At 54.0% G+C, this 22,407-nt stretch overlaps 10 non-coding genes across 10 annotated transcripts; all 10 read left to right on the top strand.

Annotated features, from left to right (window-relative positions):
• The first annotated feature begins 3,570 nt into the window (after positions 1–3,570).
• trnar-acg (transfer RNA arginine (anticodon ACG)) lies at positions 3,571–3,643 on the top strand. Its single transcript has one exon. It is a non-coding gene; the product is annotated as a tRNA-Arg (tRNA).
• An 88-nt stretch (positions 3,644–3,731) lies between these two features.
• On the top strand, positions 3,732–3,804 carry trnam-cau (transfer RNA methionine (anticodon CAU)). Its single transcript has one exon. It is a non-coding gene; the product is annotated as a tRNA-Met (tRNA).
• A 3,514-nt stretch (positions 3,805–7,318) lies between these two features.
• trnar-acg (transfer RNA arginine (anticodon ACG)) lies at positions 7,319–7,391 on the top strand. The gene has a single exon. It is a non-coding gene; the product is annotated as a tRNA-Arg (tRNA).
• Positions 7,392–7,479: 88 nt separating this feature from the next.
• Positions 7,480–7,552, top strand: trnam-cau (transfer RNA methionine (anticodon CAU)). The gene has a single exon. It is a non-coding gene; the product is annotated as a tRNA-Met (tRNA).
• A 2,290-nt stretch (positions 7,553–9,842) lies between these two features.
• trnac-aca (transfer RNA cysteine (anticodon ACA)) lies at positions 9,843–9,915 on the top strand. The gene has a single exon. It is a non-coding gene; the product is annotated as a tRNA-Cys (tRNA).
• Positions 9,916–10,003: 88 nt separating this feature from the next.
• trnam-cau (transfer RNA methionine (anticodon CAU)) lies at positions 10,004–10,076 on the top strand. The gene has a single exon. It is a non-coding gene; the product is annotated as a tRNA-Met (tRNA).
• A 3,526-nt stretch (positions 10,077–13,602) lies between these two features.
• Positions 13,603–13,675, top strand: trnar-acg (transfer RNA arginine (anticodon ACG)). The gene has a single exon. It is a non-coding gene; the product is annotated as a tRNA-Arg (tRNA).
• Positions 13,676–13,763: 88 nt separating this feature from the next.
• On the top strand, positions 13,764–13,836 carry trnam-cau (transfer RNA methionine (anticodon CAU)). The gene has a single exon. It is a non-coding gene; the product is annotated as a tRNA-Met (tRNA).
• Positions 13,837–19,874: 6,038 nt separating this feature from the next.
• trnar-acg (transfer RNA arginine (anticodon ACG)) lies at positions 19,875–19,947 on the top strand. Its single transcript has one exon. It is a non-coding gene; the product is annotated as a tRNA-Arg (tRNA).
• Positions 19,948–20,035: 88 nt separating this feature from the next.
• On the top strand, positions 20,036–20,108 carry trnam-cau (transfer RNA methionine (anticodon CAU)). Its single transcript has one exon. It is a non-coding gene; the product is annotated as a tRNA-Met (tRNA).
• Positions 20,109–22,407: the final 2,299 nt, after the last annotated feature.

Raw genomic sequence — 22,407 nt, 5'->3', positions numbered from 1 at the left:
GCCCAGCAGTTTGCACGGCCCGTGACTTCTTAGCGCAGTAGGCAGCGCGTCAGTCTCATAATCTAAAGATCCTGAGTTCAATCCTCAGAGAAGGCATTGATACTTGCAAAGCTTTTTTATCCCTCATCTCAGCTTTCCATTTTTGCTGCACAAGACTTGCTGCTACGGCACACCAAAGGATTTGATGTCCCTTGGCCCCTCTGTCCCTCAGCGTGTGGAGACCCTTCGGAAGTACACAGGTTCACCGACAGCTGACACCACTGTTGCGTTTGAGCCATTGCCCCGAGCCAAAAGAGGAGTGGAGAATGCAGGCATCGATCCCGCTACCTCTCACATGCAAAGCGAGCGCTCTACCATTTGAGCTAATTCCCCCGCTGCGTCTTACAATTGCACCAAGTTTGCTTCTCAGTAGCTCCTTAGCACTCGCCTCTGAGTTGCTGCGCCACCAGCAGGGATCTCCTGCTTTGGGTTAGCCCGCTCCCTGATCTCTTTCAACGCTTTGCTCCAATCGGCGTTACCGAGCAACGGCAGGGCGGGAAGTCAGAGAAATGGGGAAAGAAGCCGAGAAAGAGCCCGAGCCGACGGAAGGGAAGCGAGGTGACCGGAAAGTAGCAGCCGCCACGAGCGTGAGGGAGCAGCCGAGAGCCCTGTCTGACTGATAGATGAATTCTTTTGCCTGAGGTTTTGCCTGAAAGAGAGTGGTGGGTGTTTTGGTGCATTGCTGCTCAAAGGCACTCCCTGCTGGTGTGCAGATGCAACTGCTCAAGCAATGGAGGTGTCCTGTGCCTCAGCAGCAACATGTAAACTAGCGTCAAGTTAAGAGCACTGCCTTGAGCTGAAAGCTCCTTACCGCTCACTTACTGCACAAGAACGCCCGCTCCTTCAAGCCGGAGTCGAACCAGCGACCTAACGACAACTTTGCTTTGCTTTTTTTCCACTGCAGTCCTCCGCTCTACCACCTGAAAATCGAAGGGAAGTGGCAAAGGTGTCTCGCTTTGGTGATTGTCCGCCGTGCGCCTTTTGACGCTCGCGGCCTGGTGTACCTGCTGATGCCGCAGTGTTGTGGGACTGTGAGTTGCCCGCTGCTCTGGAGAGGCTGTGCCAGTGGCGCAATGGATAACGCGTCTCACTACGGATCAGAAGATTGTAGGTTCGACTCCTACCTGGCTTAATCTTTTTTACGCACTTTGCATTATGGCTCTAGATGCCTCGCAAGCGCACCTACTTGGTCATGCTGCCCAGCAGTTTGCACAGCCAGTGCCTTCTTAGCGCAGTAGGCAGCGCGTCAGTCTCATAATCTAAAGATCCTGAGTTCAATCCTCAGAGAAGGCATTGATACTTGCAAAGCTTTTTTATCCCTCATCTCAGCTTTCCATTTTGGCTGCACAAGACTTGCTGCTACGGCACACCAAAGGATTTGATGTCCCTTGGCCCCTCTGTCCCTCAGCGTGTGGAGACCCTTCGGAAGTACACAGGTTCACCGACAGCTGACACCACTGTTGCGTTTGAGCCATTGCCCCGAGCCAAAAGAGGAGTGGAGAATGCAGGCATCGATCCCGCTACCTCTCACATGCAAAGCGAGCGCTCTACCATTTGAGCTAATTCCCCAGCTGCGTCTTACAATTGCACCAAGTTTGCTTCTCAGTAGCTCCTTAGCACTCGCCTCTGAGTTGCTGCGCCACCAGCAGGGATCTCCTGCTTTGGGTTAGCCCGCTCCCTGATCTCTTTCAACGCTTTGCTCCAATCGGCGTTACCGAGCAACGGCAGGGCGGGAAGTCAGAGAAATGGGGAAAGAAGCCGAGAAAGAGCCCGAGCCGACGGAAGGGAAGCGAGGTGACCGGAAAGTAGCAGCCGCCACGAGCGTGAGGGAGCAGCCGAGAGCCCTGTCTGACTGATAGATGAATTCTTTTGCCTGAGGTTTTGCCTGAAAGAGAGTGGTGGGTGTTTTGGTGCATTGCTGCTCAAAGGCACTCCCTGCTGGTGTGCAGATGCAACTGCTCAAGCAATGGAGGTGTCCTGTGCCTCAGCAGCAACATGTAAACTAGCGTCAAGTTAAGAGCACTGCCTTGAGCTGAAAGCTCCTTACCGCTCACTTACTGCACAAGAACGCCCGCTCCTTCAAGCCGGAGTCGAACCAGCGACCTAACGACGACTTTGCTTTGCTTTTTTTCCACTGCAGTCCTCCGCTCTACCACCTGAAAATCGAAGGGAAGTGGCAAAGGTGTCTCGCTTTGGTGATTGTCCGCCGTGCGCCTTTTGACGCTTGCGGCCTGGTGTACCTGCTGATGCCGCAGTGTTGTGGGACTGTGAGTTGCCCGCTGCTCTGGAGAGGCTGTGCCAGTGGCGCAATGGATAACGCGTCTCACTACGGATCAGAAGATTGTAGGTTCGACTCCTACCTGGCTTAATCTTTTTTACGCACTTTGCATTATGGCTCTAGATGCCTCGCAAGCGCACCTACTTGGTCATGCTGCCCAGCAGTTTGCACAGCCAGTGCCTTCTTAGCGCAGTAGGCAGCGCGTCAGTCTCATAATCTAAAGATCCTGAGTTCAATCCTCAGAGAAGGCATTGATACTTGCAAAGCTTTTTTATCCCTCATCTCAGCTTTCCATTTTGGCTGCACAAGACTTGCTGCTACGGCACACCAAAGGATTTGATGTCCCTTGGCCCCTCTGTCCCTCAGCGTGTGGAGACCCTTCGGAAGTACACAGGTTCACCGACAGCTGACACCACTGTTGCGTTTGAGCCATTGCCCCGAGCCAAAAGAGGAGTGGAGAATGCAGGCATCGATCCCGCTACCTCTCACATGCAAAGCGAGCGCTCTACCATTTGAGCTAATTCCCCAGCTGCGTCTTACAATTGCACCAAGTTTGCTTCTCAGTAGCTCCTTAGCACTCGCCTCTGAGTTGCTGCGCCACCAGCAGGGATCTCCTGCTTTGGGTTAGCCCGCTCCCTGATCTCTTTCAACGCTTTGCTCCAATCGGCGTTACCGAGCAACGGCAGGGCGGGAAGTCAGAGAAATGGGGAAAGAAGCCGAGAAAGAGCCCGAGCCGACGGAAGGGAAGCGAGGTGACCGGAAAGTAGCAGCCGCCACGAGCGTGAGGGAGCAGCCGAGAGCCCTGTCTGACTGATAGATGAATTCTTTTGCCTGAGGTTTTGCCTGAAAGAGAGTGGTGGGTGTTTTGGTGCATTGCTGCTCAAAGGCACTCCCTGCTGGTGTGCAGATGCAACTGCTCAAGCAATGGAGGTGTCCTGTGCCTCAGCAGCAACATGTAAACTAGCGTCAAGTTAAGAGCACTGCCTTGAGCTGAAAGCTCCTTACCGCTCACTTACTGCACAAGAACGCCCGCTCCTTCAAGCCGGAGTCGAACCAGCGACCTAACGACGACTTTGCTTTGCTTTTTTTCCACTGCAGTCCTCCGCTCTACCACCTGAAAATCGAAGGGAAGTGGCAAAGGTGTCTCGCTTTGGTGATTGTCCGCCGTGCGCCTTTTGACGCTCCCGGCCTGGTGTACCTGCTGATGCCGCAGTGTTGTGGGACTGTGAGTTGCCAGCTGCTCTGTACAGGCTGGGCCTGTGGCGCAATGGATAACGCGTCTGACTACGGATCAGAAGATTGTAGGTTCGACTCCTACCTGGCTCGAACTTTTTTACGCACTTTGCATTATGGCGCTAGATGCCTCGCAAGCGCACCTACTTGGTCATGCTGCCCAGCAGTTTGCATGGCAAGTGCCTTCTTAGCGCAGTAGGCAGCGCGTCAGTCTCATAATCTGAAGGTCCTGAGTTCGATCCTCAGAGAAGGCATTGATGCTTGCAAAGCATTTTTATCCCTCATCTCAGCTTTCCATTTTGGCTGCACAAGACTATCGACAAGTCTTGCTGCACAAGACTATCGACAAGTCTTGCTGCTAAAGCACACCAAAGGATTTGATGTCCCTTGGCCCCCCTCTGCACCTCAGCGTGTGGAGACACTTCGGAAGTACACGGGTTCACCGACAGCTGACACCACTGTTGTGTTTGAGCCATTGCCCCGAGCCAAAAGAGGAGTGGAGAATGCGGGCATCGATCCCGCTACCTCTCACATGCGAAGCGAGCGCTCTACCATTTGAGCTAATTCCCCAGCTACTTCTTGCAGTTGCACCAAGTTTGCTTCTCAGTAGCTCCTTAGCACTCGCCTCTGAGTTGCTGCGCCACCAGCAGGGATCTCCTGCTTCGGGTTAGCCCGCTCCCTGATCTCTTTCAACGCTTTGCTCCAATCGGCGTTACCGAGCAACGGCAGGGCGGGAAGTCAGAGAAATGGGGAAAGAAGCCGAGAAAGAGCCCGAGCCGCCGGAAGGGAAGCGAGGTGACCGGAAAGTAGCAGCCGCCACGAGCGTGAGGGAGCAGCCGAGAGCCCTGTCTGACTGATAGATGAATTCTTTTGCCTGAGGCTTTGCCTGAAAGAGAGTGCTGGGTGTTTTGGTGCGTTGCTGCTCAAAGGCACTCCCTGCTGGTGTGCAGATGCAACTGCTCAAGCAATGGAGGTGTCCTGTGCCTTAGCAGCAACATGTAAACTAGCGTCAAGTTAAGAGCACTGCCTTGAGCAAAATGCTCCTTACCGCTCACTTACTGCACAAGAACGCCCGCTCCTTCAAGCCGGAGTCGAACCAGCGACCTAACGACGACTTTGCTTTGCTTTTTTTCCACTGCAGTCCTCCGCTCTACCACCTGAAAATCGAAGGGAAGCGGCAAAGGTGTCTCGCTTTGGTGATTGTCCGCCGTGCGCCTTTTGACGCTCGCGGCCTGGTGTACCTGCTGATGCCGCAGTGTTGTGGGACTGTGAGTTGCCCGCTGCTCTGGAGAGGATGTGCCAGTGGCGCAATGGATAACGCGTCTCACTACGGATCAGAAGATTGTAGGCTCGACTCCTACCTGGCTTAATCTTTTTTACGCACTTTGCATTATGGCTCTAGATATCTCGCAAGCGCACCTACTTGGTCATGCTGCCCAGCAGTTTGCACGGCCCGTGACTTCTTAGCGCAGTAGGCAGCGCGTCAGTCTCATAATCTAAAGATCCTGAGTTCAATCCTCAGAGAAGGCATTGATACTTGCAAAGCTTTTTTATCCCTCATCTCAGCTTTCCATTTTTGCTGCACAAGACTTGCTGCTACGGCACACCAAAGGATTTGATGTCCCTTGGCCCCTCTGTCCCTCAGCGTGTGGAGACCCTTCGGAAGTACACAGGTTCACCGACAGCTGACACCACTGTTGCGTTTGAGCCATTGCCCCGAGCCAAAAGAGGAGTGGAGAATGCAGGCATCGATCCCGCTACCTCTCACATGCAAAGCGAGCGCTCTACCATTTGAGCTAATTCCCCCGCTGCGTCTTACAATTGCACCAAGTTTGCTTCTCAGTAGCTCCTTAGCACTCGCCTCTGAGTTGCTGCGCCACCAGCAGGGATCTCCTGCTTTGGGTTAGCCCGCTCCCTGATCTCTTTCAACGCTTTGCTCCAATCGGCGTTACCGAGCAACGGCAGGGCGGGAAGTCAGAGAAATGGGGAAAGAAGCCGAGAAAGAGCCCGAGCCGACGGAAGGGAAGCGAGGTGACCGGAAAGTAGCAGCCGCCACGAGCGTGAGGGAGCAGCCGAGAGCCCTGTCTGACTGATAGATGAATTCTTTTGCCTGAGGTTTTGCCTGAAAGAGAGTGGTGGGTGTTTTGGTGCATTGCTGCTCAAAGGCACTCCCTGCTGGTGTGCAGATGCAACTGCTCAAGCAATGGAGGTGTCCTGTGCCTCAGCAGCAACATGTAAACTAGCGTCAAGTTAAGAGCACTGCCTTGAGCTGAAAGCTCCTTACCGCTCACTTACTGCACAAGAACGCCCGCTCCTTCAAGCCGGAGTCGAACCAGCGACCTAACGACGACTTTGCTTTGCTTTTTTTCCACTGCAGTCCTCCGCTCTACCACCTGAAAATCGAAGGGAAGTGGCAAAGATGTCTCGCTTTGGTGATTGTCCGCCGTGCGCCTTTTGACGCTCGCGGCCTGGTGTACCTGCTGATGCCGCAGTGTTGTGGGACTGTGAGTTGCCCGCTGCTCTGGAGAGGCTGTGCCAGTGGCGCAATGGATAACGCGTCTCACTACGGATCAGAAGATTGTAGGTTCGACTCCTACCTGGCTTAATCTTTTTTACGCACTTTGCATTATGGCTCTAGATGCCTCGCAAGCGCACCTACTTGGTCATGCTGCCCAGCAGTTTGCACGGCCAGTGCCTTCTTAGCGCAGTAGGCAGCGCGTCAGTCTCATAATCTAAAGATCCTGAGTTCAATCCTCAGAGAAGGCATTGATACTTGCAAAGCTTTTTTATCCCTCATCTCAGCTTTCCATTTTGGCTGCACAAGACTTGCTGCTACGGCACACCAAAGGATTTGATGTCCCTTGGCCCCTCTGTCCCTCAGCGTGTGGAGACCCTTCGGAAGTACACAGGTTCACCGACAGCTGACACCACTGTTGCGTTTGAGCCATTGCCCCGAGCCAAAAGAGGAGTGGAGAATGCAGGCATCGATCCCGCTACCTCTCACATGCAAAGCGAGCGCTCTACCATTTGAGCTAATTCCCCAGCTGCGTCTTACAATTGCACCAAGTTTGCTTCTCAGTAGCTCCTTAGCACTCGCCTCTGAGTTGCTGCGCCACCAGCAGGGATCTCCTGCTTTGGGTTAGCCCGCTCCCTGATCTCTTTCAACGCTTTGCTCCAATCGGCGTTACCGAGCAACGGCAGGGCGGGAAGTCAGAGAAATGGGGAAAGAAGCCGAGAAAGAGCCCGAGCCGACGGAAGGGAAGCGAGGTGACCGGAAAGTAGCAGCCGCCACGAGCGTGAGGGAGCAGCCGAGAGCCCTGTCTGACTGATAGATGAATTCTTTTGCCTGAGGTTTTGCCTGAAAGAGAGTGGTGGGTGTTTTGGTGCATTGCTGCTCAAAGGCACTCCCTGCTGGTGTGCAGATGCAACTGCTCAAGCAATGGAGGTGTCCTGTGCCTCAGCAGCAACATGTAAACTAGCGTCAAGTTAAGAGCACTGCCTTGAGCTGAAAGCTCCTTACCGCTCACTTACTGCACAAGAACGCCCGCTCCTTCAAGCCGGAGTCGAACCAGCGACCTAACGACGACTTTGCTTTGCTTTTTTTCCACTGCAGTCCTCCGCTCTACCACCTGAAAATCGAAGGGAAGTGGCAAAGGTGTCTCGCTTTGGTGATTGTCCGCCGTGCGCCTTTTGACGCTCCCGGCCTGGTGTACCTGCTGATGCCGCAGTGTTGTGGGACTGTGAGTTGCCAGCTGCTCTGTACAGGCTGGGCCTGTGGCGCAATGGATAACGCGTCTGACTACGGATCAGAAGATTGTAGGTTCGACTCCTACCTGGCTCGAACTTTTTTACGCACTTTGCATTATGGCGCTAGATGCCTCGCAAGCGCACCTACTTGGTCATGCTGCCCAGCAGTTTGCATGGCAAGTGCCTTCTTAGCGCAGTAGGCAGCGCGTCAGTCTCATAATCTGAAGGTCCTGAGTTCGATCCTCAGAGAAGGCATTGATACCTGCAAAGCATTTTTATCCCTCATCTCAGCTTTCCATTTTTGCTGCACAAGACTATCGACAAGACTTGCTGCTACGGCACACCAAAGGATTTGATGTCCCTTGGCCCCTCTGTACCTCAGCGTGTGGAGAACCTTCGGAAGTACACGGGTTCACCGACAGCTGACACCACTGTTGTGTTTGAGCCATTGCCCCGAGCCAAAAGAGGAGTGGAGAATGCGGGCATCGATCCCGCTACCTCTCACATGCGAAGCGAGCGCTCTACCATTTGAGCTAATTCCCCAGCTACTTCTTGCAGTTGCACCAAGTTTGCTTCTCAGTAGCTCCTTAGCACTCGCCTCTGAGTTGCTGCGCCACCAGCAGGGATCTCCTGCTTCGGGTTAGCCCGCTCCCTGATCTCTTTCAACGCTTTGCTCCAATCGGCGTTACCGAGCAACGGCAGGGCGGGAAGTCAGAGAAATGGGGAAAGAAGCCGAGAAAGAGCCCGAGCCGGCAGAAGGGAAGCGAGGTGACCGGAAAGTAGCAGCCGCCACGAACCTGAGGGAGCAGCCGAGAGCCCTGTCTGACTGATAGACGACTTCTTTTGCCTGAGGTTTTGCCTGAAAGAGAGTGCTGGGTGTTTTGGTGCGTTGCTGCTCAAAGGCACTCCCTGCTGGTGTGCAGATGCAACTGCTCAAGCAATGGAGGTGTCCTGTGCCTTAGCAGCAACATGTAAACTAGCGTCAAGTTAAGAGCACTGCCTTGAGCAAAATGCTCCTTACCGCTCACTTACTGCACAAGAACGCCCGCTCCTTCAAGCCGGAGTCGAACCAGCGACCTAACGACGACTTTGCTTTGCTTTTTTTCCACTGCAGTCCTCCGCTCTACCACCTGAAAATCGAAGGGAAGCGGCAAAGGTGTCTCGCTTTGGTGATTGTCCGCCGTGCGCCTTTTGACGCTCGCGGCCTGGTGTACCTGCTGATGCCGCAGTGTTGTGGGACTGTGAGTTGCCCGCTGCTCTGGAGAGGCTGTGCCAGTGGCGCAATGGATAACGCGTCTCACTACGGATCAGAAGATTGTAGGTTCGACTCCTACCTGGCTTAATCTTTTTTACGCACTTTGCATTATGGCTCTAGATGCCTCGCAAGCGCACCTACTTGGTCATGCTGCCCAGCAGTTTGCACGGCCAGTGCCTTCTTAGCGCAGTAGGCAGCGCGTCAGTCTCATAATCTAAAGATCCTGAGTTCAATCCTCAGAGAAGGCATTGATACTTGCAAAGCTTTTTTATCCCTCATCTCAGCTTTCCATTTTGGCTGCACAAGACTATCGACAAGTCTTGCTGCACAACACTATCGACAAGTCTTGCTGCTAAAGCACACCAAAGGATTTGATGTCCCTTGGCCCCCCTCTGCACCTCAGCGTGTGGAGACACTTCGGAAGTACACGGGTTCACCGACAGCTGACACCACTGTTGTGTTTGAGCCATTGCCCCGAGCCAAAAGAGGAGTGGAGAATGCGGGCATCGATCCCGCTACCTCTCACATGCGAAGCGAGCGCTCTACCATTTGAGCTAATTCCCCAGCTACTTCTTGCAGTTGCACCAAGTTTGCTTCTCAGTAGCTCCTTAGCACTCGCCTCTGAGTTGCTGCGCCACCAGCAGGGATCTCCTGCTTCGGGTTAGCCCGCTCCCTGATCTCTTTCAACGCTTTGCTCCAATCGGCGTTACCGAGCAACGGCAGGGCGGGAAGTCAGAGAAATGGGGAAAGAAGCCGAGAAAGAGCCCGAGCCGACGGAAGGGAAGCGAGGTGACCGGAAAGTAGCAGCCGCCACGAGCGTGAGGGAGCAGCCGAGAGCCCTGTCTGACTGATAGATGAATTCTTTTGCCTGAGGTTTTGCCTGAAAGAGAGTGGTGGGTGTTTTGGTGCATTGCTGCTCAAAGGCACTCCCTGCTGGTGTGCAGATGCAACTGCTCAAGCAATGGAGGTGTCCTGTGCCTCAGCAGCAACATGTAAACTAGCGTCAAGTTAAGAGCACTGCCTTGAGCTGAAAGCTCCTTACCGCTCACTTACTGCACAAGAACGCCCGCTCCTTCAAGCCGGAGTCGAACCAGCGACCTAACGACGACTTTGCTTTGCTTTTTTTCCACTGCAGTCCTCCGCTCTACCACCTGAAAATCGAAGGGAAGTGGCAAAGGTGTCTCGCTTTGGTGATTGTCCGCCGTGCGCCTTTTGACGCTCCCGGCCTGGTGTACCTGCTGATGCCGCAGTGTTGTGGGACTGTGAGTTGCCAGCTGCTCTGTACAGGCTGGGCCTGTGGCGCAATGGATAACGCGTCTGACTACAGATCAGAAGATTGTAGGTTCGACTCCTACCTGGCTCGAACTTTTTTACGCACTTTGCATTATGGCGCTAGATGCCTCGCAAGCGCACCTACTTGGTCATGCTGCCCAGCAGTTTGCATGGCAAGTGCCTTCTTAGCGCAGTAGGCAGCGCGTCAGTCTCATAATCTGAAGGTCCTGAGTTCGATCCTCAGAGAAGGCATTGATACTTGCAAAGCATTTTTATCCCTCATCTCAGCTTTCCATTTTTGCTGCACAAGACTATCGACAAGACTTGCTGCTACGGCACACCAAAGGATTTGATGTCCCTTGGCCCCTCTGTACCTCAGCGTGTGGAGAACCTTCGGAAGTACACGGGTTCACCGACAGCTGACACCACTGTTGTGTTTGAGCCATTGCCCCGAGCCAAAAGAGGAGTGGAGAATGCGGGCATCGATCCCGCTACCTCTCACATACGAAGCGAGCGCTCTACCATTTGAGCTAATTCCCCAGCTACTTCTTGCAGTTGCACCAAGTTTGCTTCTCAGTAGCTCCTTAGCACTCGCCTCTGAGTTGCTGCGCCACCAGCAGGGATCTCCTGCTTCGGGTTAGCCCGCTCCCTGATCTCTTTCAACGCTTTGCTCCAATCGGCGTTACCGAGCAACGGCAGGGCGGGAAGTCAGAGAAATGGGGAAAGAAGCCGAGAAAGAGCCCGAGCCGGCAGAAGGGAAGCGAGGTGACCGGAAAGTAGCAGCCGCCACGAACCTGAGGGAGCAGCCGAGAGCCCTGTCTGACTGATAGACGACTTCTTTTGCCTGAGGTTTTGCCTGAAAGAGAGTGCTGGGTGTTTTGGTGCGTTGCTGCTCAAAGGCACTCCCTGCTGGTGTGCAGATGCAACTGCTCAAGCAATGGAGGTGTCCTGTGCCTTAGCAGCAACATGTAAACTAGCGTCAAGTTAAGAGCACTGCCTTGAGCAAAATGCTCCTTACCGCTCACTTACTGCACAAGAACGCCCGCTCCTTCAAGCCGGAGTCGAACCAGCGACCTAACGACGACTTTGCTTTGCTTTTTTTCCACTGCAGTCCTCCGCTCTACCACCTGAAAATCGAAGGGAAGCGGCAAAGGTGTCTCGCTTTGGTGATTGTCCGCCGTGCGCCTTTTGACGCTCGCGGCCTGGTGTACCTGCTGATGCCGCAGTGTTGTGGGACTGTGAGTTGCCCGCTGCTCTGGAGAGGCTGTGCCAGTGGCGCAATGGATAACGCGTCTCACTACGGATCAGAAGATTGTAGGTTCGACTCCTACCTGGCTTAATCTTTTTTACGCACTTTGCATTATGGCTCAAGATGCCTCGCAAGCGCACCTACTTGGTCATGCTGCCCAGCAGTTTGCACGGCCAGTGCCTTCTTAGCGCAGTAGGCAGCGCGTCAGTCTCATAATCTAAAGATCCTGAGTTCAATCCTCAGAGAAGGCATTGATACTTGCAAAGCTTTTTTATCCCTCATCTCAGCTTTCCATTTTGGCTGCACAAGACTATCGACAAGTCTTGCTGCACAAGACTATCGACAAGTCTTGCTGCTAAAGCACACCAAAGGATTTGATGTCCCTTGGCCCCCCTCTGCACCTCAGCGTGTGGAGACACTTCGGAAGTACACGGGTTCACCGACAGCTGACACCACTGTTGTGTTTGAGCCATTGCCCCGAGCCAAAAGAGGAGTGGAGAATGCGGGCATCGATCCCGCTACCTCTCACATGCGAAGCGAGCGCTCTACCATTTGAGCTAATTCCCCAGCTACTTCTTGCAGTTGCACCAAGTTTGCTTCTCAGTAGCTCCTTAGCACTCGCCTCTGAGTTGCTGCGCCACCAGCAGGGATCTCCTGCTTCGGGTTAGCCCGCTCCCTGATCTCTTTCAACGCTTTGCTCCAATCGGCGTTACCGAGCAACGGCAGGGCGGGAAGTCAGAGAAATGGGGAAAGAAGCCGAGAAAGAGCCCGAGCCGCCGGAAGGGAAGCGAGGTGACCGGAAAGTAGCAGCCGCCACGAGCGTGAGGGAGCAGCCGAGAGCCCTGTCTGACTGATAGATGAATTCTTTTGCCTGAGGTTTTGCCTGAAAGAGAGTGGTGGGTGTTTTGGTGCATTGCTGCTCAAAGGCACTCCCTGCTGGTGTGCAGATGCAACTGCTCAAGCAATGGAGGTGTCCTGTGCCTCAGCAGCAACATGTAAACTAGCGTCAAGTTAAGAGCACTGCCTTGAGCTGAAAGCTCCTTACCGCTCACTTACTGCACAAGAACGCCCGCTCCTTCAAGCCGGAGTCGAACCAGCGACCTAACGACGACTTTGCTTTGCTTTTTTTCCACTGCAGTCCTCCGCTCTACCACCTGAAAATCGAAGGGAAGTGGCAAAGGTGTCTCGCTTTGGTGATTGTCCGCCGTGCGCCTTTTGACGCTCGCGGCCTGGTGTACCTGCTGATGCCGCAGTGTTGTGGGACTGTGAGTTGCCCGCTGCTCTGGAGAGGCTGTGCCAGTGGCGCAATGGATAACGCGTCTCACTACGGATCAGAAGATTGTAGGTTCGACTCCTACCTGGCTTAATCTTTTTTACGCACTTTGCATTATGGCTCTAGATGCCTCGCAAGCGCACCTACTTGGTCATGCTGCCCAGCAGTTTGCACGGCCAGTGCCTTCTTAGCGCAGTAGGCAGCGCGTCAGTCTCATAATCTAAAGATCCTGAGTTCAATCCTCAGAGAAGGCATTGATACTTGCAAAGCTTTTTTATCCCTCATCTCAGCTTTCCATTTTGGCTGCACAAGACTTGCTGCTACGGCACACCAAAGGATTTGATGTCCCTTGGCCCCTCTGTCCCTCAGCGTGTGGAGACCCTTCGGAAGTACACAGGTTCACCGACAGCTGACACCACTGTTGCGTTTGAGCCATTGCCCCGAGGCAAAAGAGGAGTGGAGAATGCAGGCATCGATCCCGCTACCTCTCACATGCAAAGCGAGCGCTCTACCATTTGAGCTAATTCCCCAGCTGCGTCTTACAATTGCACCAAGTTTGCTTCTCAGTAGCTCCTTAGCACTCGCCTCTGAGTTGCTGCGCCACCAGCAGGGATCTCCTGCTTTGGGTTAGCCCGCTCCCTGATCTCTTTCAACGCTTTGCTCCAATCGGCGTTACCGAGCAACGGCAGGGCGGGAAGTCAGAGAAATGGGGAAAGAAGCCGAGAAAGAGCCCGAGCCGACGGAAGGGAAGCGAGGTGACCGGAAAGTAGCAGCCGCCACGAGCGTGAGGGAGCAGCCGAGAGCCCTGTCTGACTGATAGATGAATTCTTTTGCCTGAGGTTTTGCCTGAAAGAGAGTGGTGGGTGTTTTGGTGCATTGCTGCTCAAAGGCACTCCCTGCTGGTGTGCAGATGCAACTGCTCAAGCAATGGAGGTGTCCTGTGCCTCAGCAGCAACATGTAAACTAGCGTCAAGTTAAGAGCACTGCCTTGAGCTGAAAGCTCCTTACCGCTCACTTACTGCACAAGAACGCCCGCTCCTTCAAGCCGGAGTCGAACCAGCGACCTAACGACGACTTTGCTTTGCTTTTTTTCCACTGCAGTCCTCCGCTCTACCACCTGAAAATCGAAGGGAAGTGGCAAAGGTGTCTCGCTTTGGTGATTGTCCGCCGTGCGCCTTTTGACGCTCCCGGCCTGGTGTACCTGCTGATGCCGCAGTGTTGTGGGACTGTGAGTTGCCAGCTGCTCTGTACAGGCTGGGCCTGTGGCGCAATGGATAACGCGTCTGACTACGGATCAGAAGATTGTAGGTTCGACTCCTACCTGGCTCGAACTTTTTTACGCACTTTGCATTATGGCGCTAGATGCCTCGCAAGCGCACCTACTTGGTCATGCTGCCCAGCAGTTTGCATGGCAAGTGCCTTCTTAGCGCAGTAGGCAGCGCGTCAGTCTCATAATCTGAAGGTCCTGAGTTCGATCCTCAGAGAAGGCATTGATACTTGCAAAGCATTTTTATCCCTCATCTCAGCTTTCCATTTTTGCTGCACAAGACTATCGACAAGACTTGCTGCTACGGCACACCAAAGGATTTGATGTCCCTTGGCCCCTCTGTACCTCAGCGTGTGGAGAACCTTCGGAAGTACACGGGTTCACCGACAGCTGACACCACTGTTGTGTTTGAGCCATTGCCCCGAGCCAAAAGAGGAGTGGAGAATGCGGGCATCGATCCCGCTACCTCTCACATGCGAAGCGAGCGCTCTACCATTTGAGCTAATTCCCCAGCTACTACTTGCAGTTGCACCAAGTTTGCTTCTCAGTAGCTCCTTAGCACTCGCCTCTGAGTTGCTGCGCCACCAGCAGGGATCTCCTGCTTCGGGTTAGCCCGCTCCCTGATCTCTTTCAACGCTTTGCTCCAATCGGCGTTACCGAGCAACGGCAGGGCGGGAAGTCAGAGAAATGGGGAAAGAAGCCGAGAAAGAGCCCGAGCCGGCAGAAGGGAAGCGAGGTGACCGGAAAGTAGCAGCCGCCACGAACCTGAGGGAGCAGCCGAGAGCCCTGTCTGACTGATAGACGACTTCTTTTGCCTGAGGTTTTGCCTGAAAGAGAGTGCTGGGTGTTTTGGTGCGTTGCTGCTCAAAGGCACTCCCTGCTGGTGTGCAGATGCAACTGCTCAAGCAATGGAGGTGTCCTGTGCCTTAGCAGCAACATGTAAACTAGCGTCAAGTTAAGAGCACTGCCTTGAGCAAAATGCTCCTTACCGCTCACTTACTGCACAAGAACGCCCGCTCCTTCAAGCCGGAGTCGAACCAGCGACCTAACGACGACTTTGCTTTGCTTTTTTTCCACTGCAGTCCTCCGCTCTACCACCTGAAAATCGAAGGGAAGCGGCAAAGGTGTCTCGCTTTGGTGATTGTCCGCCGTGCGCCTTTTGACGCTCGCGGCCTGGTGTACCTGCTGATGCCGCAGTGTTGTGGGACTGTGAGTTGCCCGCTGCTCTGGAGAGGCTGTGCCAGTGGCGCAATGGATAACGCGTCTCACTACGGATCAGAAGATTGTAGGTTCGACTCCTACCTGGCTTAATCTTTTTTACGCACTTTGCATTATGGCTCTAGATGCCTCGCAAGCGCACCTACTTGGTCATGCTGCCCAGCAGTTTGCACGGCCAGTGCCTTCTTAGCGCAGTAGGCAGCGCGTCAGTCTCATAATCTAAAGATCCTGAGTTCAATCCTCAGAGAAGGCATTGATACTTGCAAAGCTTTTTTATCCCTCATCTCAGCTTTCCATTTTGGCTGCACAAGACTATCGACAAGTCTTGCTGCACAAGACTATCGACAAGTCTTGCTGCTAAAGCACACCAAAGGATTTGATGTCCCTTGGCCCCCCTCTGCACCTCAGCGTGTGGAGACACTTCGGAAGTACACGGGTTCACCGACAGCTGACACCACTGTTGTGTTTGAGCCATTGCCCCGAGCCAAAAGAGGAGTGGAGAATGCGGGCATCGATCCCGCTACCTCTCACATGCGAAGCGAGCGCTCTACCATTTGAGCTAATTCCCCAGCTACTTCTTGCAGTTGCACCAAGTTTGCTTCTCAGTAGCTCCTTAGCACTCGCCTCTGAGTTGCTGCGCCACCAGCAGGGATCTCCTGCTTCGGGTTAGCCCGCTCCCTGATCTCTTTCAACGCTTTGCTCCAATCGGCGTTACCGAGCAACGGCAGGGCGGGAAGTCAGAGAAATGGGGAAAGAAGCCGAGAAAGAGCCCGAGCCGCCGGAAGGGAAGCGAGGTGACCGGAAAGTAGCAGCCGCCACGAGCGTGAGGGAGCAGCCGAGAGCCCTGTCTGACTGATAGATGAATTCTTTTGCCTGAGGCTTTGCCTGAAAGAGAGTGCTGGGTGTTTTGGTGCGTTGCTGCTCAAAGGCACTCCCTGCTGGTGTGCAGATGCAACTGCTCAAGCAATGGAGGTGTCCTGTGCCTTAGCAGCAACATGTAAACTAGCGTCAAGTTAAGAGCACTGCCTTGAGCAAAATGCTCCTTACCGCTCACTTACTGCACAAGAACGCCCGCTCCTTCAAGCCGGAGTCGAATCAGCGACCTAACGACGACTTTGCTTTGCTTTTTTTCCACTGCAGTCCTCCGCTCTACCACCTGAAAATCGAAGGGAAGCGGCAAAGGTGTCTCGCTTTGGTGATTGTCCGCCGTGCGCCTTTTGACGCTCGCGGCCTGGTGTACCTGCTGATGCCGCAGTGTTGTGGGACTGTGAGTTGCCCGCTGCTCTGGAGAGGATGTGCCAGTGGCGCAATGGATAACGCGTCTCACTACGGATCAGAAGATTGTAGGCTCGACTCCTACCTGGCTTAATCTTTTTTACGCACTTTGCATTATGGCTCTAGATATCTCGCAAGCGCACCTACTTGGTCATGCTGCCCAGCAGTTTGCACGGCCCGTGACTTCTTAGCGCAGTAGGCAGCGCGTCAGTCTCATAATCTAAAGATCCTGAGTTCAATCCTCAGAGAAGGCATTGATACTTGCAAAGCTTTTTTATCCCTCATCTCAGCTTTCCATTTTGGCTGCACAAGACTATCGACAAGTCTTGCTGCACAAGACTATCGACAAGTCTTGCTGCTAAAGCACACCAAAGGATTTGATGTCCCTTGGCCCCCCTCTGCACCTCAGCGTGTGGAGACACTTCGGAAGTACACGGGTTCACCGACAGCTGACACCACTGTTGTGTTTGAGCCATTGCCCCGAGGCAAAAGAGGAGTGGAGAATGCGGGCATCGATCCCGCTACCTCTCACATGCGAAGCGAGCGCTCTACCATTTGAGCTAATTCCCCAGCTACTTCTTGCAGTTGCACCAAGTTTGCTTCTCAGTAGCTCCTTAGCACTCGCCTCTGAGTTGCTGCGCCACCAGCAGGGATCTCCTGCTTCGGGTTAGCCCGCTCCCTGATCTCTTTCAACGCTTTGCTCCAATCGGCGTTACCGAGCAACGGCAGGGCGGGAAGTCAGAGAAATGGGGAAAGAAGCCGAGAAAGAGCCCGAGCCGCCGGAAGGGAAGCGAGGTGACCGGAAAGTAGCAGCCGCCACGAGCGTGAGGGAGCAGCCGAGAGCCCTGTCTGACTGATAGATGAATTCTTTTGCCTGAGGCTTTGCCTGAAAGAGAGTGCTGGGTGTTTTGGTGCGTTGCTGCTCAAAGGCACTCCCTGCTGGTGTGCAGATGCAACTGCTCAAGCAATGGAGGTGTCCTGTGCCTTAGCAGCAACATGTAAACTAGCGTCAAGTTAAGAGCACTGCCTTGAGCAAAATGCTCCTTACCGCTCACTTACTGCACAAGAACGCCCGCTCCTTCAAGCCGGAGTCGAACCAGCGACCTAACGACGACTTTGCTTTGCTTTTTTTCCACTGCAGTCCTCCGCTCTACCACCTGAAAATCGAAGGGAAGCGGCAAAGGTGTCTCGCTTTGGTGATTGTCCGCCGTGCGCCTTTTGACGCTCGCGGCCTGGTGTACCTGCTGATGCCGCAGTGTTGTGGGACTGTGAGTTGCCCGCTGCTCTGGAGAGGCTGTGCCAGTGGCGCAATGGATAACGCGTCTCACTACGGATCAGAAGATTGTAGGTTCGACTCCTACCTGGCTTAATCTTTTTTACGCACTTTGCATTATGGCTCTAGATGCCTCGCAAGCGCACCTACTTGGTCATGCTGCCCAGCAGTTTGCACGGCCAGTGCCTTCTTAGCGCAGTAGGCAGCGCGTCAGTCTCATAATCTAAAGATCCTGAGTTCAATCCTCAGAGAAGGCATTGATACTTGCAAAGCTTTTTTATCCCTCATCTCAGCTTTCCATTTTGGCTGCACAAGACTTGCTGCTACGGCACACCAAAGGATTTGATGTCCCTTGGCCCCTCTGTCCCTCAGCGTGTGGAGACCCTTCGGAAGTACACAGGTTCACCGACAGCTGACACCACTGTTGCGTTTGAGCCATTGCCCCGAGCCAAAAGAGGAGTGGAGAATGCAGGCATCGATCCCGCTACCTCTCACATGCAAAGCGAGCGCTCTACCATTTGAGCTAATTCCCCAGCTGCGTCTTACAATTGCACCAAGTTTGCTTCTCAGTAGCTCCTTAGCACTCGCCTCTGAGTTGCTGCGCCACCAGCAGGGATCTCCTGCTTTGGGTTAGCCCGCTCCCTGATCTCTTTCAACGCTTTGCTCCAATCGGCGTTACCGAGCAACGGCAGGGCGGGAAGTCAGAGAAATGGGGAAAGAAGCCGAGAAAGAGCCCGAGCCGACGGAAGGGAAGCGAGGTGACCGGAAAGTAGCAGCCGCCACGAGCGTGAGGGAGCAGCCGAGAGCCCTGTCTGACTGATAGATGAATTCTTTTGCCTGAGGTTTTGCCTGAAAGAGAGTGGTGGGTGTTTTGGTGCATTGCTGCTCAAAGGCACTCCCTGCTGGTGTGCAGATGCAACTGCTCAAGCAATGGAGGTGTCCTGTGCCTCAGCAGCAACATGTAAACTAGCGTCAAGTTAAGAGCACTGCCTTGAGCTGAAAGCTCCTTACCGCTCACTTACTGCACAAGAACGCCCGCTCCTTCAAGCCGGAGTCGAACCAGCGACCTAACGACGACTTTGCTTTGCTTTTTTTCCACTGCAGTCCTCCGCTCTACCACCTGAAAATCGAAGGGAAGCGGCAAAGGTGTCTCGCTTTGGTGATTGTCCGCCGTGCGCCTTTTGACGCTCGCGGCCTGGTGTACCTGCTGATGCCGCAGTGTTGTGGGACTGTGAGTTGCCCGCTGCTCTGGAGAGGCTGTGCCAGTGGCGCAATGGATAACGCGTCTCACTACGGATCAGAAGATTGTAGGTTCGACTCCTACCTGGCTTAATCTTTTTTACGCACTTTGCATTATGGCTCTAGATGCCTCGCAAGCGCACCTACTTGGTCATGCTGCCCAGCAGTTTGCACGGCCAGTGCCTTCTTAGCGCAGTAGGCAGCGCGTCAGTCTCATAATCTAAAGATCCTGAGTTCAATCCTCAGAGAAGGCATTGATACTTGCAAAGCTTTTTTATCCCTCATCTCAGCTTTCCATTTTGGCTGCACAAGACTTGCTGCTACGGCACACCAAAGGATTTGATGTCCCTTGGCCCCTCTGTCCCTCAGCGTGTGGAGACCCTTCGGAAGTACACAGGTTCACCGACAGCTGACACCACTGTTGCGTTTGAGCCATTGCCCCGAGCCAAAAGAGGAGTGGAGAATGCAGGCATCGATCCCGCTACCTCTCACATGCAAAGCGAGCGCTCTACCATTTGAGCTAATTCCCCAGCTGCGTCTTACAATTGCACCAAGTTTGCTTCTCAGTAGCTCCTTAGCACTCGCCTCTGAGTTGCTGCGCCACCAGCAGGGATCTCCTGCTTTGGGTTAGCCCGCTCCCTGATCTCTTTCAACGCTTTGCTCCAATCGGCGTTACCGAGCAACGGCAGGGCGGGAAGTCAGAGAAATGGGGAAAGAAGCCGAGAAAGAGCCCGAGCCGACGGAAGGGAAGCGAGGTGACCGGAAAGTAGCAGCCGCCACGAGCGTGAGGGAGCAGCCGAGAGCCCTGTCTGACTGATAGATGAATTCTTTTGCCTGAGGTTTTGCCTGAAAGAGAGTGGTGGGTGTTTTGGTGCATTGCTGCTCAAAGGCACTCCCTGCTGGTGTGCAGATGCAACTGCTCAAGCAATGGAGGTGTCCTGTGCCTCAGCAGCAACATGTAAACTAGCGTCAAGTTAAGAGCACTGCCTTGAGCTGAAAGCTCCTTACCGCTCACTTACTGCACAAGAACGCCCGCTCCTTCAAGCCGGAGTCGAACCAGCGACCTAACGACGACTTTGCTTTGCTTTTTTTCCACTGCAGTCCTCCGCTCTACCACCTGAAAATCGAAGGGAAGTGGCAAAGGTGTCTCGCTTTGGTGATTGTCCGCCGTGCGCCTTTTGACGCTCCCGGCCTGGTGTACCTGCTGATGCCGCAGTGTTGTGGGACTGTGAGTTGCCAGCTGCTCTGTACAGGCTGGGCCTGTGGCGCAATGGATAACGCGTCTGACTACGGATCAGAAGATTGTAGGTTCGACTCCTACCTGGCTCGAACTTTTTTACGCACTTTGCATTATGGCGCTAGATGCCTCGCAAGCGCACCTACTTGGTCATGCTGCCCAGCAGTTTGCATGGCAAGTGCCTTCTTAGCGCAGTAGGCAGCGCGTCAGTCTCATAATCTGAAGGTCCTGAGTTCGATCCTCAGAGAAGGCATTGATACTTGCAAAGCATTTTTATCCCTCATCTCAGCTTTCCATTTTTGCTGCACAAGACTATCGACAAGACTTGCTGCTACGGCACACCAAAGGATTTGATGTCCCTTGGCCCCTCTGTACCTCAGCGTGTGGAGAACCTTCGGAAGTACACGGGTTCACCGACAGCTGACACCACTGTTGTGTTTGAGCCATTGCCCCGAGCCAAAAGAGGAGTGGAGAATGCGGGCATCGATCCCGCTACCTCTCACATGCGAAGCGAGCGCTCTACCATTTGAGCTAATTCCCCAGCTACTTCTTGCAGTTGCACCAAGTTTGCTTCTCAGTAGCTCCTTAGCACTCGCCTCTGAGTTGCTGCGCCACCAGCAGGGATCTCCTGCTTCGGGTTAGCCCGCTCCCTGATCTCTTTCAACGCTTTGCTCCAATCGGCGTTACCGAGCAACGGCAGGGCGGGAAGTCAGAGAAATGGGGAAAGAAGCCGAGAAAGAGCCCGAGCCGACGGAAGGGAAGCGAGGTGACCGGAAAGTAGCAGCCGCCACGAGCGTGAGGGAGCAGCCGAGAGCCCTGTCTGACTGATAGATGAATTCTTTTGCCTGAGGTTTTGCCTGAAAGAGAGTGGTGGGTGTTTTGGTGCATTGCTGCTCAAAGGCACTCCCTGCTGGTGTGCAGATGCAACTGCTCAAGCAATGGAGGTGTCCTGTGCCTCAGCAGCAACATGTAAACCAGCGTCAAGTTAAGAGCACTGCCTTGAGCTAAAAGCTCCTTACCGCTCACTTACTGCACAAGAACGCCCGCTCCTTCAAGCCGGAGTCGAACCAGCGACCTAACGACGACTTTGCTTTGCTTTTTTTCCACTGCAGTCCTCCGCTCTACCACCTGAAAATCGAAGGGAAGCGGCAAAGGTGTCTCGCTTTGGTGATTGTCCGCCGTGCGCCTTTTGACGCTCGCGGCCTGGTGTACCTGCTGATGCCGCAGTGTTGTGGGACTGTGAGTTGCCCGCTGCTCTGGAGAGGCTGTGCCAGTGGCGCAATGGATAACGCGTCTCACTACGGATCAGAAGATTGTAGGTTCGACTCCTACCTGGCTTAATCTTTTTTACGCACTTTGCATTATGGCTCTAGATGCCTCGCAAGCGCACCTACTTGGTCATGCTGCCCAGCAGTTTGCACGGCCAGTGCCTTCTTAGCGCAGTAGGCAGCGCGTCAGTCTCATAATCTAAAGATCCTGAGTTCAATCCTCAGAGAAGGCATTGATACTTGCAAAGCTTTTTTATCCCTCATCTCAGCTTTCCATTTTGGCTGCACAAGACTTGCTGCTACGGCACACCAAAGGATTTGATGTCCCTTGGCCCCTCTGTCCCTCAGCGTGTGGAGACCCTTCGGAAGTACACAGGTTCACCGACAGCTGACACCACTGTTGCGTTTGAGCCATTGCCCCGAGCCAAAAGAGGAGTGGAGAATGCAGGCATCGATCCCGCTACCTCTCACATGCAAAGCGAGCGCTCTACCATTTGAGCTAATTCCCCAGCTGCGTCTTACAATTGCACCAAGTTTGCTTCTCAGTAGCTCCTTAGCACTCGCCTCTGAGTTGCTGCGCCACCAGCAGGGATCTCCTGCTTTGGGTTAGCCCGCTCCCTGATCTCTTTCAACGCTTTGCTCCAATCGGCGTTACCGAGCAACGGCAGGGCGGGAAGTCAGAGAAATGGGGAAAGAAGCCGAGAAAGAGCCCGAGCCGACGGAAGGGAAGCGAGGTGACCGGAAAGTAGCAGCCGCCACGAGCGTGAGGGAGCAGCCGAGAGCCCTGTCTGACTGATAGATGAATTCTTTTGCCTGAGGTTTTGCCTGAAAGAGAGTGGTGGGTGTTTTGGTGCATTGCTGCTCAAAGGCACTCCCTGCTGGTGTGCAGATGCAACTGCTCAAGCAATGGAGGTGTCCTGTGCCTCAGCAGCAACATGTAAACTAGCGTCAAGTTAAGAGCACTGCCTTGAGCTGAAAGCTCCTTACCGCTCACTTACTGCACAAGAACGCCCGCTCCTTCAAGCCGGAGTCGAACCAGCGACCTAACGACGACTTTGCTTTGCTTTTTTTCCACTGCAGTCCTCCGCTCTACCACCTGAAAATCGAAGGGAAGCGGCAAAGGTGTCTCGCTTTGGTGATTGTCCGCCGTGCGCCTTTTGACGCTCGCGGCCTGGTGTACCTGCTGATGCCGCAGTGTTGTGGGACTGTGAGTTGCCCGCTGCTCTGGAGAGGCTGTGCCAGTGGCGCAATGGATAACGCGTCTCACTACGGATCAGAAGATTG

The sequence above is a fragment of the Somniosus microcephalus genome, unplaced genomic scaffold, assembly GCF_052327205.1.
Source record: "Somniosus microcephalus isolate GS21.2 unplaced genomic scaffold, FLI_Smic_1.0 scaffold134, whole genome shotgun sequence".
In the NCBI taxonomy this organism is placed as follows: Eukaryota; Metazoa; Chordata; class Chondrichthyes; order Squaliformes; family Somniosidae; genus Somniosus; species Somniosus microcephalus.
This window is presented reverse-complemented; position numbering and strand designations above follow the sequence as displayed.